The sequence below is a fragment of the Euprymna scolopes genome, chromosome 29 (assembly GCF_053919585.1).
Source record: "Euprymna scolopes isolate OS-2025 chromosome 29, ASM5391958v1, whole genome shotgun sequence".
In the NCBI taxonomy this organism is placed as follows: domain Eukaryota; kingdom Metazoa; phylum Mollusca; class Cephalopoda; order Sepiida; family Sepiolidae; genus Euprymna; species Euprymna scolopes.
Window position 1 is genome coordinate 64,014,652 of NC_136510.1, and position 13,517 is coordinate 64,028,168.

A 13,517-nucleotide genomic window follows, 5' to 3' on the forward strand; every position below is an offset into this window, starting at 1 on the left:
TTCTGTAGATGATAACTTAGATAATAAATACCTAACAAGTAAAGTAGATTTAAGTTATTTTCAATGCTTTGTTCCTGGTAATAATATTTAACAATTCTTACTTGCAATATATCGTAAACTCAACTTAATATATACTTGAAGTATCATATAGCAATGAATTTCATTTACTTAATTCTTAGAAAATTAAAGTTAACTGCAGCACATTTTTTATCACGAAACTTGGACAGCATCATCTAATTTGATCGAAGCGGATGTTCAAATTATAGGAGTTATACTGTATATATATATATATATATATATATATATATATATATATATATATATATATATATATATATATATATATATATGAAACACTAGTGTCTGTAGGTATTTAATTATTATAGTAAAAAAAATAATTATGACAGCCCCTTTAAGAAATTCGTTTCTTATCGTTGAGCACTTTCTGTTGAATTAAAAGTCGGTCAATTTAGCTCTTATGCGTAGATCATCGTATAACGATTTGATCACTGTCTGCCTGACGTAATGAACATTTAAATTAAAATGTTTAAAATTCAACGCTATTTCACACGGTTAATAGTAGCCGAATGGATACGGCCTCCGCTAATCGAGCCAGAGATGTCTCGTGTCGCGGGGTTGGAATCGTTCGACTGGTAGTAATCGTGACACCCTGCACTGAAGAATCCCGAAAGGATGAAACACTAGTGTCTGTAGGTATTTAATTATTATAGTAAAAAAAAAAAAATTATTATATATATATATATATATTTTATAACTTACTATATATATATATATATATATATATATATATATATATATATATATATATATATATATATATATAGATATATATACTAGCGGGGGTACCCGGCGTTGCCCGAGTGTTTGTTTCCGGGACGGGGGGGGTTTAAAAAATGTTATGGTAGGTAAGTAGGAAGGATCAAACCCGGAGTCATGAGTAAAAGTAGGAAAATAAAGTGTGAAAAAAAAACAAAAAAAACATCTGCAACGTTAACAGTTCGGCCACCAAGAAAAGTCCATTCCAGTTGTTTAGGAAAAAAAAACAAAAAAAAACGACTACGGTAGGTCGGCGCGAACGTGAAAATATAATGTGAATTGTCCAGCACGCTAACCACTACGCCACAGAGCACTGCAGCTTAGTTTAGTGATTTTAAATAACTTCACATGAAAGAACTATGAAGCCAAACCGGTGTTCTCTTCTCAACTGTTCCTTGTGAACGATCCCCAAACGGTGTTAAGTGGTGGCAGGGGGAGGAGGAATTTATTAGAGAGAAAATATTTTACCACTTCCATTGATCTTAACCGATTTTGGCCGTGACTTCTCAGCAGAAAAAGTATAGAAATCTAAGATTATCGAGGAATTTGAGAAATAATAAGCCTATAACACACCTCAGATATTGTTCTGCCGTTTGTGCATATTATATTTGCATGAAATATCTTGATTTTTAATCCTATTAAGGTCAAAATCCGACGGGAAAAAATGAGTTCATTTTATTTATATAGAAGATAGATATAGAAGAATAGAAGATAGAAGATAGATAGAAGAAGATAGAAGAAGATAGAATAGAACAGAAGATAGAAGAAGATAGATAGAAGATAGATAGATAGAAGAAGAAGAAAAGATAGATAGATATAGATAGATAGATAGATAGATAGATAGATAGATAGATAGATAGATAGATAGAAGAAAGAATAGAATAGAATAGAAGAGAAGAGAAGAGATAAAGATTTTTATAGGTACATAATTTTATTCCATATTTGAATAAGACTGGGCGCAATGTTATTATTATTAAAACTAAAGGTAATTTTCTTCTATTCTTTTAGTTTTAATATCAGAAAAACTGTCACAGCTGAAGAAAAGCAAGAAACACTTTGTAACATAAAGAATGTTTATTCCATTGTTTCTTTTTCTCTTCTCCATATAATTTTTTTTTTTTTTGCTCAACTTCGATAGTTATTTATCGTCTCTTCACTACGTTTTAATCGACATTCACTATTACTAGTCAACTGACAGATGTTATAGTAGAGTTTTTTATCTTTATTTTTATTACCTCTCTGCCCCTCCCCTGCTAACCCCCTTTTTTAGTGTTTTAAACATCGAATTAAAGTAAAGAAGAAAAACTAGTTTCATAGTTATTCTTAGTTTCTCCTCGTTGTGACAATTTTTCTTCTCTAGTAATATGAGTTACAACTAAAGTAAAAGATATATATATATATATATATATATATATATATATATATATATATATATATATGTATATATATATATATATATATATATATATATACACACACACTAGACTACCCGTGAGTTGTTGGGTCAGTATATGTTATTGCTATGGCACAGTAAGTATACAGAATTAATGTATAAATGTAATACTTGAGACGGAAATAAAATATTTTTAACACTTCCGTAAATGGATCAAGAATATATATTTTTGTTACATAACAGAAACATTCATGTGAAAGTATATTAAAATGAAAAAAATATACATATATTTCTCTGAGTCATTTCAGCATTAAATCTAATTATATGTGATTATCTTTACATGAAAAATTATTAATTAACGAATGTTTTATTGTTTTTTCTTCTAAAGTGCAGCGAACTAAGTATTATGATATACGTCCGGTGTATAGTTAGGAATTAATATGGACAAGTAAACACAATACCGCATTACTTTATAAGTACGGGTCCGGGTCATATGTGTATCTGATCATCGCCTATAAGGTTAGACAATAACACAAAACAAAAACAAACGCCCATTTTCTTTTTTATATTAGTTACACTATGACCTGATTCTATTTAGAGGGAGGAAGGTGGGAGGCATATTATGAGTTAGCGTTTGTTTACTTATACATCTTAATATAATACGAAATGAGAGTTAATGGATTTGGTGACATCCCAGGCATAAATCCTCCTTATTTTCGAGTAATGTTTTTTTTTTCTCTACAGCTTGAGATCGACCTCCTCCTTATTTTCTTAGTGGCGGAGGGGGGGGGGGCGAAAGATGAAACCGCTTTATTTCTAAGAACAGATAATACACTTTGATAAATACTGTTAAAAACCAGCTCAATATATGTTACCGTGACATAGGTTGATATATATTCGGCGGGTTTTTAATAGTATTTTGTCTAGTTTTTTATTTATAACACCTTTTCCCAAACTTACCGTGTTAAAGAGGGAGTGAGGCGCCATCTTGAATTTTCCAATACATCGGTAAACACTGTATGTTTTTCGAGCTGAATAAACATGTTACATTGAATAAAAACACGAAAAATATATCCAGTTACGTAGAAAAGTAACTTATCTTGCCTTTGATAACATTTATTTGTTATATATTTGTTTTTTGACAACTTTTTCGAATCAATGTGTACAGTAATACAAACCCGAAAAATGATATCGTGAAACTTGAATTTAATCTGAAAAAAAACTATTTAAAAATAGCGCGGTACCAAAATACAAAAAGTGTTTTCGGTACTTATGTATTATTTGATAATATAGGATTTTTTTTGTTTTAAAAGTCATTTGTGGGGCACTTCTGCAGTATGTAGACGGTGGCTATTGCTATAGAGCGATAACTCCAATTTCTTCTTGGTCAGATAACGCGGCAAATAAGTAACAAATAAGTTTTTTTTTTTTCCGAACAGAAAAATATTTGAAAATCAAAACATTTATTGTATAAAAAATGTATCAATAAATAATTGTAAAAACATTTATTTAAAAGTTTACGTAACAATAAAAAATTTTAATAAAGCTATTTTGTAATGAAAGCCACATTGGACTTTTATAAAGTAAAATAAGCTTTTCGAAACATTTTTTTTTAATTAAAGCAACTTGGAAGAGTCAACCAAAAATTAATAATTTAAATGTTTTTGGACCAAGAAGCACCACCTAGAGACAGTTTAGTGAAACGCACAAAAAAGATGGCCGCTGTCAACATACTGCAGAAGTGCATTTTGTTGTTTCATGAACACAAAAGTCGTAAAGCTAAATTATTTTTTTTTTTTTTAATAAAATATTTGTTTTATTATTTGATAATACAACAAGTGTTTTCGGTTTTGTTATTGTTTTGTAATAACACAAGGATTGTTAAAAACTAACGTACTTTTTTAAATAAATATATGGTTTCGTTTTTCGTGTCTTCCGTTCGTTTTACTTAAAACAATCAACTGTATTCACTTCCGGTAGCTTGATTTTTTTCCGAACAGTGATCTTGAACATTGCCTAAAAAGACAAATTTATTTTCTTGGTGTAGGAGCTCGTTTTAAAACTATATCTATCACAATATTTTCTTTAATTTTCTATTTTGGGGCGATTATCGAAACTCCTACGACGTGATCCTCTCATGATCGACATTTTTTATTTCAAAAGTAACAATCAACATTACTTACTTGTTTTTTTTTAACTAAATAAACTCTTTAAAATAAGTTGAACCACTAAAAAATTACAAAGCTAGGTCGAAAACAACCACTTAGACAAATCAATTTTATTTTTTAAAACAAGAGTAAGCAAGTAAAAATATTTTTAAAACATATTATGGGGTGTGTATTCTCTTTTAAAAACAATATATCTTTCAATAACGGCCATAAAATGTGTTTTCAATCGATATTTATTCAATAATGGACCAGTTTTCCTACCTAGCAAAAATGGATGAGTTTTCCAGGGGCGAGTATTCCTAAATTCTTACTGGACATTGCTAACTATTATGTACCTTCCTCCTATGAATGAAGCTTAAATTATATTTTAACTAGCGGGGGTTTCCGCCGTTGCCCGGTTGTTTGGAGGTGAGTGTGTAGGCGGGTGGGGGGTAAAGTACAGAATACGCGAAGTAATAACCCTGTTTAAATATAAAAATAAAAAACGATGTTAAACTTCTTTTAAAAAATCGGCAAAACCAAAACAAATAAACAAAAACAGCGAACAAACGTAAAACTTCTTTAAGAAAGAAATCGGAAAAACAAAAAGCATAAATCAAGGATAAAAATGATGGACGTGTTCGGAAAAACAAAAACAAAAAACACAGCGAAAAAAAATGGCATAAATAACGCTTCGATTCGATTAACTCCATGGTGCATTTCACCCAGTCCATTTCAGTCTTTTTAATCAACTGCAAAACGAAATAAAGCAAAAAATGGCATAAATAACCGTTCGATTCGGTTAACTCCATGGTGCGTTTCACCCAGTAGAATTAAAATTCCATTCCAGTTTTTTTAAACAACTACGAAGTAAATAAAACACAAACCGGTGTTCCTTCGTAACTGTCTCTTGTGGACGATCCCGCAACGGTGTTAAGTGGTGGCGGGGGTAAGGAGGAATTTATTAGAGAGAAAAGATTTTACCACTTCCATTGATCTTAACCGATTTTGGCAGTGAAATCTCAGCAGATAGAATATAGGAATCTACGATTATCGAGGAAGTGGATAAAACACACATCAGATATTGTGCTGCAGTTTGTGTGTATTACATTTGCATAAATGTCTTGCTTTTTAATCCCATTAAGGTCAAAATCAAAGGGGGAAAATGAGTTCGTCAGCGTAGTTCAACTGTTTCTAGGGATCGAACCTCAGACCATGTTTACCACAGTCCGGTGCCTTAACCCTTAGGCCATAATCCCTCGATTAATTATACTGTTTATTTTTATCGCTTATAAATTTAGATTTTGTTATTGTTGTTTTTTTCAAGCGATACATACGGTTAATATTGGCTCCGCCTCGGAGCTCAGTTTTTTATTTACTTAGAAAGTCGCCCTTTTTAATTTGGACGTATATAATATTTTCATTTATTTATTATTTTTGAAATAGTAATCTACGTATACGCATATATATATATATATATATATATATATATATATATATATATATATATATATATATATATATATATATATAAGACATTATAAAAATTTGGTGGGTCATTAAATTCATTTGCCTTGCTGTAAAAAAAATAATCAAAAACAAAAACGAGATGCAAATAATAATAATAATAATAATAATAATAATAATAATAACGGTAACAACAACAAATTTGTAAATTTACACTCTCAACTAACTTCCCATTCCAAAATGAAATATGACTTTAAAAAAAATTGATAGAAAGGAAACTAATTGTCTCTGCCAAAGTTAAAATAGATTGTCTAAAACATATAAAAGTCGTCAGTTTAAAGGATTGAGCTAACGTAAAAATTATCTAAAAAAAAAGTTAATGGCTGAGCAGTGTCGATAATGAGTCATGAAAAGAGAAGTAAAGAAAAATAAATATACTAAACAAAAAACAAACATATAACAAATAAGTCTATCCGCACGCAATGTAATAAAGGGTAAATATGTACTTTAGCGGTGTAAATTATTTGACAGACAAATAAATTTAAGGTACTGGCGTAAATGTAGTCAAATACAAACTGAATCAAAATTAATGAAAATAAAGATTTTTCTGGATGCAATTCAGGCTCTGAATGTAGCAATGTGTTTTATATAAAAAGAAATAGTTTTTATCATTTAATTATCATCTAACGAAGCGTCCACAGTAGTAGAAAATAATTTAAAAAAAAAGGCTGAAAAATAGAATCCAAAACGCTGCCTTAAAACAAAGGAAAACAAAACCAAAAAAAGAAAATAGGATAGTGTAAGGGTTTAAAAAACGCTTTAAAATCGAGAATTCCTTTTTTTTTTTTTTTTTTTTTTTTGCTAAATCACCTCACATCCCAATGTAGGGGCTTCTATCTGGGACATAAATGCATGGCTAGTATGCGTTGAGTTGAACAGCAAAATTTCTGTTTACAGTACACACTTTTGCGCTGTTTTACAATAGTTCACTGTGCAGAAGAGACAACTCTCGGTGAAAATGCACTGGGGATCACCGAAGACTTCCCTTTAAGTTGATTACGGGATGGTTAAAAAACAACAAAAAAAAAATAGTTGTCGCAGCTTATTTTGTAAATGTTTTTATCCAATGGAAATATTGTTTGTTCGTTAATGTTTTTTTTTTAAACGTACTACATCACTTATTTTAAATCAAAGAAAAAGGTGCCGCCGCTCTTTTGTAAATGTTTTCATGCAATGAAAGTATCGTTGGTTCGTTGGTCTTCTGCTGATAATCGGGTACAGACAAGAGATTGTATTCGTTTACTTATTTACATCATTGCATTATTGAGGACGCTAAAACCGTACATGATAAAAAAGAAAGCTGCTACGAATTTTTTTTAATTCTAATAATATGTAGATAATGTTAATGTCAATAATGAATGCAAAATGGCAAAATTTACGATGCTGAAACCAACGAAGTAATGTATTTGCAATAGGTGTAAACCTTACCAGAAGAAACTGCGGTAATTTATTTGTATTAAATTTATGATTATTTATTTGTGTAACTTAAAACTAAATGTTATGGTAAGTTTCTGTAAACATTAGTCTATAACATCGCGGAAAAGCGACGTTAGGAAATTATAATTGATTTAAGACAATGCGTGGCAGTAATGTGTGTATAGTTAAAGGTGGGAGTATAACTATGTAAATTTATGAATATAAGCGTGTTAGAATTGGGATTAATATGAATAAAAGTAGTGATTCGTGTAGATTGAGCGGCCCTATTGCTTAAGGTTTTAGCGTGTGTTTTTTTTGTTTTGTTTTTTTAAGAATGTGTGTAATCCCGAACAGTAGAACTTTTTATTCTCAGCCAATGAAAATAGCCATAATGTTAGTGGGGAGATATCGTTATTTTCGAATAGCGAAGTGTAAAAATAGTTGCATGTGTATGATTGGTTCATCTAGTTAATTAAGGTGTCAGGACAATACAGTTATAATGTTTATATATGTACTCGGTGTTGAGAGGACTTTAGAGTTAGAGGCGAAAATACGAACTACTTCGTCTAAAGATTTTGGCGATCGCGATGATGTCGCTCGTAGGAAGTAAGGTAGGATTTTATTATAACGAATAAATGTGTCTGTAATGGCGTTAAAAGTTACATAGGATGGTGGGTAATAGTTTAGACATAATACATTTGTATGTGGCATGTGTTACTGCAAACCTACTGTAATTTGGTTCAGAGGGGAATTTCTGCAATCATTTTATTACATAGTAGATTATTAGCTGTATTGTTTGAACATTGATAGAATAATCCTCAGACGTAAACTATATAGTCTGAGCTCGTTAAAATATGAATCAAGATGTCAATATTTCGATTTATGCTATTTAAATAAAGGCAAAGATACATACCAAAACATCGAATGTAATTGCATTATCAAAGAGTTTTACAATTTTCTCGGATTTTAATGAAAGTCAATAAATGAAAAATATGTTCCTTTTCATCTCATGTTTCTCTATTTGAACAGCTTGAAATAAAAATGGCGACGAATTCCGTCTCGCTTGACCCGGAAGCAAATGTAAAGTAATTGAAGTAGATTTTATCCCAGGTGTTTAGCTGATCCACTTATGCCCTTATTACCTCCTAACTAAAGTCCTTTTAATAAATGATTTTAGCCTTTCCCGGGAGTCTCATATTTCTGATGATAAAGAGGGTATTCACATTCAAGTATACAGTTAATTTTCTGAATTTATTTACTTATTTATGGTGAATTTATTTTCACCATCTGAAAACTACATCACCTCTTTTGACTAATATTCTCTCCAAGTGTATAATTGCACAAAAATATTCACAAATGACCAATGTACACATCTACCCCCTCGGATCAGATCATGTTCGATAGATTATTCTCACACCTAACTAAACTGTCAAAACGAAAACACTATTTCTGATTAGTGCCTCCTGCATAAAACGCATAAATCGAAATTCGCAACTTTTCCTGGCAACATCATTATTTTCGCCGTCGTAGACAAAGTGAATTTCACAAGCAAAAAATATTTATTAATTAATGTCTAATGCCTATTTAACAGGAATCGTATTTGAATTTTCACAGGACATCTACACGCCTTTTGTTTAAACCTAAATTAAACTAAATAAAACCGACATTATTACTCCTTAGACCTATAAGCTGTGTCCCGAAAATCGTAATGATCGTTTAATGAGTTTAGGAGTGAATCATATGCATACAAATATATAAACATATACATACATACATAATACATAGATATATACATAACTGCCTAAAGGAGAAATGCTGACCAACCTCGTTAGGTTGCCCAGTGTTTTAAAATACTGGAGATCGGTTTTCAGGATATGAATTGGTCTCATGTGTGTTATGAGTTGCTTGAATCGGTACTAAATGGAGAAATTGTCAACCACGTAGGCAAAACAACCGATTTAGCGACGAGCAATATGGTTTTTGTTCTGAGGAATCAACAGCTGATGTAATTGCACATAGAATGTGTGTCTTTATGGACGGGAGATTCCTTTCTAGAGCAATAATTGTCGACATATCAAAGGCATTGGACAGTGTTTGGCATAAATTTCTACTTCATAACATTTCCAACTATGGAAACGCTGGAAATGTCTTCTCAACTATATAATCATTTCTCTCCAACTGGTTAATACAATAAAACAGCGATGGGCACAAGTCCAAAGCTCAAAGTATCAATACCGGTGTGACTCATGGATTTACACTGGGTCCAACTCTCTTTCTTACCTTTATCAATGATTTTCCAAATCACATTTAAGTTCATTCATTAAGATATCCAACTATGGCAACACTTCAAAGGCCAGCACCACCGAAATCACTCTGAGTCTCTCTCCTCTGAATTTGAGCACTTTGTGCAATGAGGCAAATGGTGGCTGGTAAATTTCACTTCATCCAAAATCAAGTTTCTCTTTTCGCCATCAACGCTCGTATTCCCACTTGATCACAATTAATATGAATGGTTCTCGTCTCAAAGAAGCACTGTGCTTCCACGAGTTTCTGGGACAATTTTAACCTGCAATATATCATCTACATTAAATATGTTGCCAAGGTTACTCGAAAAATGGTCGCGTCATTCTATCGCTCCAGGAGGTATCTCACTCCTGACGAAATTCTCTATATGTATAAGAGCCAAATACGCCCTATAATGGAGTATTGTTTCCACATTTGGATAGGGGATTCTGGAGTACTGTATCCCGCCTTGACAGAGTTCAAAACCAGCTTCGAAACCTAGTAGACTATGCCCCTTTTCTCTTCGACAAAAGAGCCGTTCAGAGTCTGTTTTTGCTCAACCTTATTTTCACGGCAAGTGCTCGCCTGAGCTTCATTTCTTGATCCGCCCGCCAATCATTAACAAAAAGCACATTTTAAGCTACAGCCACTACCAACAAGTCCCTCTAATCTCTATCAGTGTCTAAATCAAAACGCAAATTCAATTAACAAATCTCCTTTCCTAGAACCTCCCGCCTGTGGAATTCAATTCCGTTTGCGCTTGCTTCCCAACTGACTTCTTCAAGTAAAATGTGAACAAGCTCTTGCTATATCGTCCCCTTAAATAGTTCAATTCTGCATAATCCCCCCCCCCAAAAATTCAATTCTGCATAATTTCAAAAAAAAAAAAAAAAAAAACTATCGTTGATATTGAACGTCTCTATCTACATCTATGGATAGAAACGTTGAATCTCTAAGGTTCCAGGTGAGCATTGTCTGAAGATAGTGGTTTCAATCCTACCCAAAGCCGGCCAGAGGATTAGTTGGACAGAAACGTGGTAGGACGACAACTATGGAAGGTAGCACTTACTGAAGATACATTGTAAAATTCAGCATTCTTATCCTGTCGCGGTTAACAACCCGACGAAGGTGAGAGAAATAGTTGGCCGAAATATCGTTAGATAGCAACAACTGTAAAACAGACGAGGATAATAGTTCGCAAATAAATAAATAAAAAAAATCATTCATGTTTTTAAATTCATTTTTATTAAAATTCATTTTTTAATTCATTTTTATTAACATTCATTTTTTAATTAATTTTTATTAAAATTAATTTTTTTAATTAATTTTTATTAAAATCAATTTTTTAATATATTTAAAATTCATATTATTAAATTAATTTTTATTAACATTAATTTTTTAAAATAAATTTTTATTAAAATTCATTTTTTAATTCATTTTATTAAAATTAACTTTTTTCATTTTTATTAAAATTTATTTTTAATTAATTATTATTAAAATTAATTTTTTAATTAATTTTTATTAAAAATCCTTTTTTTTTATCATTTTTCTTAAAATTCGTTTTTTATTCATTTTATTAAAATCCATTCTTTTTATCCATTTTTATGAAAATTCATTTTTCTCATTAATTTTTATTAAAATTCATTTTTATAATACATTTTTTATTAAAATTCGTTTTTTAATTCATTTTTATAAAACTTCTTTTTTTTAATTAATTTTTAATGAAATTCATTTTTTAATTCATTTTTACTAAAATTCCTTTTTGTTATTCATTTTTATTACAATTCGTTTTTTTAATTCATTTTTATTAAAATTCCTGTTTTTTAATTCATTTTTATAAAAATTCATTTTTACTCCATTTTATGAACATTCATTTTTTAAATCCATTTTTATTAAAATTCGTTTTTTTTTATTATTTTTTTAATTTCTTTATTTTAATTCATTTTTATCAAAATTCATTTTTTAAATTCATTTTTTTAATTAATTTTTATTAAAATTCATTTTCTAAATTCATTTTTATTAACATTCATGTTTAATTTTTTATTATTAAAATTCATTTTTTAATTAAGTTTTATTAAAATATTTATTTTAATCATTTTTATTAAAATTCATTTTCTATTTATTTCATTAAAATTCGGTCATTTTATCCATTTTTATTAATTAAGTATTAATTAAGTAATTTTTTTCATAACTTTTTATTAAAATCATTTTCATAATACATTTTTATTAAAATTCGTTTTTTAAATCATTTTTATAAAACTTCATTTTTTAAATTAATTTTTAATAAAATTCACTTTTAATTCATTTTTATTAAAATTCGTTTTTTCAATTAATTTTTATTTAAATTCAATTTTTTATTTATTTTTATTAAAATTAATTTTTTGTATCATTTTTATAAAACTGCATATTTTAATTCATTTTTATTAAAATTCATTTTTTTTCCATGTTTATGAAAGTTCATTTTTTTATTCATTTACATTAAAGTTAAATTTTTAAATTCCTTTGCATTAAAAATTCGTTTTTATTAAAATTTATTTTTTCATTAATTTTTTATTAAAATTCACTTTAAATTCAGTTTTATTAAAATGCGTTTTTTAATTCATATTTATTGAAATTCTTTTTTTTAATTTATTTTTATTAAAATTAATATTTTTAAATCATTTTTATTAAAATTCATTTTTTTCCATTTTATTTTTTTTAATTCATTTACATTAAACTTCGTTTTTATTAAAATTCATTTTTTATTAATTTTTTATTAAAATTCCCATTTTTTATTCATTTTTATGAAAATTAATTTTTTTAATTCATTTATTATTTAAATTTATTTTCGTAAAAATTAATTCTTTTTAATAAATTTTTATTAAAATTTATTTGTTTAATTCATTTTATTAAAATTAATTTATTTTATTCATGTTTATTAAAATTCATTTTTGTTAATTCATTTTTATTAAAATCCATTTTTTAAAATTAATTTTTATTAAAGAACATTTGTTAATTAATTTTTATTAAAGTTCATTTTTTTAAATTCATTTTTATTAAAATTAATTTTGTTCATTTAGTTTTATTAAAATTCATTTTTTAATTAATTTTTATTAAAATTATATTTAAATTAATGTTTATTAAAATTCATTATATTAAAATCATTTTTATGAAAATTCATTTTTTTCAATTCATTTACATTAACATTCCTTTTTATTAAAATTCATTTTCTTATTCATTTTTATTAAAATTCACTTTGAATTCATTTTTATTAAAATCATTGTTTTAATTCATTTTTATTAAAATTAATTTTTTAATTAATTTTTATTAAAATTTATTTTTTTTTAAATCATTTTTATTAAAACTCATTTTTTGTTAATTGATTTTTATTAAAATTCACTTTTTTATTATTCATTTTTACTAAAATTCGTTTTTTTAATTATTTTTTTAATTCATATATTTAAATTAATTTTTATTAAAATTTATTTTTTGTTAATTAATTTTTATTAAAATTCATTTTTGTTAATCCATTTTTATGAAAATTCATGTTTAATTAATTATTATTTAAATTCATGTTTTTAAAAAATTTTATTAAAAATCATTATTTTAATCATTTTTATTAAAATTCATTTTTATTCATTTCATTAAAATTCGGTCTTTTTATCCATTTGTATTAAAAGTAATTTATTTCATAAACTTTTATTAAAATCATTTTTATAATACATTTTTATTAAAATTCGTTTTTTAATTATTAAACTTTATTTTTTAAAATTAATTTTTATTAAAATTCATTTTTAATTGATTTTTATTAAAATTCATTTTATTAAATTCAATTTTATTAAAATTCATTTTTATGCATTTTTACTAAAATGCCTTTTTGTTATTCATTTTTATCAAAATTCGTTTTTTTAATTCATTTTTATTACAATTCCTTT